General features: G+C 35.2%; 1 pseudogene; it reads left to right on the forward strand.

The window, feature by feature from the left end:
• The first annotated feature begins 2,311 nt into the window (after positions 1-2,311).
• On the forward strand, positions 2,312-3,142 carry LOC101700739 (dnaJ homolog subfamily C member 8 pseudogene; annotated as a pseudogene).
• Positions 3,143-3,544: the final 402 nt, after the last annotated feature.

Raw genomic sequence — 3,544 nt, forward strand, 5'->3', positions numbered from 1 at the left:
TGATTCTAGTATTGCACACATTTCCTTGTGCTGTACTGGCTATTTATCATCTTCTTGTGTCTACTTTTTAATTGGGTTGTCTATTAATGATCTGTAAAAGTTCTTTATATATTCTGGTCATAGGTTATATGCATTGTAAATATGCTCAGTTTAAGGAGTACTTTTCATTTTAACAACATCATTTAAAATTCTAAATTTGGATGGAATCTCAGTCATCAATTTTTTTCTTTTATACATCATGCTTTTTGTATCCTAGGAAGTTCTTGCCTACCCTAAATTCATAAACATTATCCCTTATAATTTCTTCTTAAACCTTTTTTTTTTTTTTTTTGGTACTGGGGATCGAACTCGGGTCCTTGCTTTTGCAAGGCAGGCAGCAGAACCACTGAGCTAAATCTCCGGCCCTTCTTCTTAAAGTTTTGTACTTTTAGTCTTTCATATTTTGGTTCATAGATCCTTTCAAGTTATTTTTATGTATGGAAATAAAGGGTTGAAGTTAATTTTTTATATACGGATACCAGATGTTCTAGTGCCATTTGCTGAAAACCCTACCTTTTCCTTGGCTCTTGAATTGAGTATATATTCTATAAAATGTTAATGTTAAATAATCTTTCAAAGCTCAGTGGACCGTATATGTGTGGTTCTATTTCTAGATTCTCTTTTATTCCAATGATCTATATGTCTTTCTTTACACCAACACTGCCTTGATTACTGTAGCTTTAGAGGAAATCTTAAAATTAGGTACTAAACGTCTTCCAACACTGTTTTGTTTTTTCTTTTTCTTTTTACTTTTCTAGGTCCTTTGTACTCCTATATAACTTTTACATTTCAATATCCAATTCTTCATTTATAGCAAGTATACATACACCTGAATTTTTATATATACCTTGTGTTTTCCAATCCTGCTAAATTCAAATACAAGTTCTAGGGGTTCCTAGAGATTTCTTAGTATTTTCTCTGTAGATGATCATTTCATCTATATATAAAGATTTTGCTTCTACCTTGCCAATCCTATCCTAATTGTGTCATTTATTGCCAGACTATTTTGGTTAGGGCCTATATTTCATAGTTTAATGGACAGATGAAGAGTAGGCATATCTGCCCTTGTTCCCCACCTTAGGGAGAAAGTATTGTATCTTCTCCATTCATATAAGGTGTTTTTGCTGGAAGTATGAAGTACATGTCTTTGATATATTGTGAAGGATCTAGTCTTTGATCTAGTCTCCTGATAGCTTTTACCATGAACAGCTGTAGAATTTAGTCCAATACTTCTTCTCCAACTACTGACAGGATCATATGGCTTTTTCCTTTCCTCTGTTAAAATGATGACTTGTGGGTGTGGATCTTCCAATTCTGAACCAACACTGCCATGCCTATAATAAAACCACTTTTTACATACTGCCAGATTGGACTTCTAACAGTTTGTATTGTTAAACAAATTTCTATATATGTTCATATGTTTTTCTTCTATTATCTTTATTCAGTTTTAGGATTAACACAATGTTGATTTCCTGAAATGAGGGGAGAAGTGTCCCTTTTTTTTTCTGCTTTAAATGTTTGATGTAATTTATCAGTCAAAATGTATATGAGCCTGTTGTTGTCATATAGGTAGGTTTTTAAGCTAGGAATATACTTTCTTTAATAGGTGCTATTCAAATTTTATATTTCCTCCAAAGTTAGTTTCATTAATTTGTCTTCCAAGTTACTTCTTAGAAGTTGTCAAATTTATTTCAAAAACGATTTTTGTAATATGCTTTCTATATCCTTTTAAATTCTGTAAAATCGGTGGTAATGTCTCCTAGATCTTGATATTGTAATTTTAAAAATGTATAATTGATATTGTGTAATAGGAAGTAAAGGTCTAAAGGAGCAGGGGAACTGGGAGGGGTAGGGGAAAGGAAAGAAGAGAAAAGAAAAAATATGAGAAAAGGAAAAAAATGGAAACAAAGTCTTTGCAAATAGGGAAGGGTGGAGGAGGTGAATGGAGGGCAGGGGAAGGGGAAAAAAATAAGAACCAAGATACTCATGTAATGGTACAAGATCCCAATGATGAATGTAACTGTATTTTATACCTAAAATGTACCAATAAACTTAATGGGAAAAAAAAAGTACCACAGAAGTAATGGCAGAAAACTTCCCAAGCAGGGAAAAGAACTTGACATCCAAGTAAGTGAGGCATATAGGAGTCCAAATACCTTAATCAAAAAAAAAAAAAAAAACAAACCTTACACATAGGTATATAATTGTTAAGATTCCAGAAACCCAACAGAAGAATAAAGTTCTACAAGCAGTTAGAGAAAAGAAAAAGTTAGAGCTGGGAAAATGGCAGCTTTGGGAGAGAATGGCACCTCGGGTGGCAGAGGCAGCAACAAGGAAGCATTTATGACCTTCTACAGTGAGGTAAAACAAATAGAGAAAAGAGATTCAGTTCTAACGTCCAAAAATCAAACTGAAAGATTGACCCCTCCTGGTTCCTCTTACTTCACTCTGAACCCATATGAGGTTCTTCAGATAGATCCTGAAGTGACAGATGAAGAAACAAAAATGAGGTTTCTCCAGTTGTCCATATTGGTGCATCCTGACAAAAACCAGGATGATGCTGACAGAGCACAAAAGGCTTTTGAAGCTGTGGACAAAGCTTACAAGTTGCTACTGGATCAGGAACAAAAGAAGAGGGCCCTTGATGTAATTCAGGCAAGAAAAGAATACGTGGAACACACTGTAAAAGAATGATAAAAAAAACAATTAAAGAAGGAAGGGAAACCTACAAATGTAGAGGAGGATGATCCTGAGCTGTTCAAACAGCAGTGTATAAGCAGACCATGAAAATCTTTGCTGAGCTGGAAATTAAAAGGAAAGAGAGAGAAGCCAGAGAGATGCATGAAAGAAAACGACAAAGGGAAGAAGAGATTGAAGCTCAAGAAAAAGCCAAACGAGAAAGAGAGTGGCAGAAAAACTTTGAGGAAAGTCGAGACGGTCGGGTAGACAGCTGGTGAAACTTCCAAGCAAATACAAAGGGGAAGAAAGAAAAGAAAAATCAGACCTTTCTGAGACCACTAAAAGTGAAAATGGAGCAGCGGGAGTGCCCGCTTGGGTCACAACCACAGAACCTTCCCCCAGCTATCTCCTTCTTGCTTTGAAGGACTCACACCTTCACACAAACATAGAGTATTATTTGCTTTTTAGTCCATTTTGTTTTCAATACAATTTAATATGGATCAGAGTAATTATTTTGTACATTGAAATGAGGGGATTGGTTTAAAAAAGACCTTCCCCAACCCTTTACCCCTAGAACAACCAAGATCAGAAGGTGCCACCATTGATGCTGCCTTCTCTTTCCACAGCCTGTAACTTAATGTTTTGTACTTCACTGAATTTCTATGTTTAGAAACTTCATGTATAATTCATGGAAATCTTCCAATTAAACATATTGCTTCCAAAAAAAAAAATCACGTACAAAGGAAAACCCATCAGAATCACAGCAGACTTCTCAACACAAACCATCAAGGCAAGAAGAGCTTAGAGTGACATATTCGAAGCCCTA

Source organism: Heterocephalus glaber, unplaced genomic scaffold, assembly GCF_053883595.1.
Source record: "Heterocephalus glaber isolate CG9 unplaced genomic scaffold, H.glaber_assembly_v1.0 deba00001662, whole genome shotgun sequence".
Taxonomy (NCBI): Eukaryota; Metazoa; Chordata; class Mammalia; order Rodentia; family Bathyergidae; genus Heterocephalus; species Heterocephalus glaber.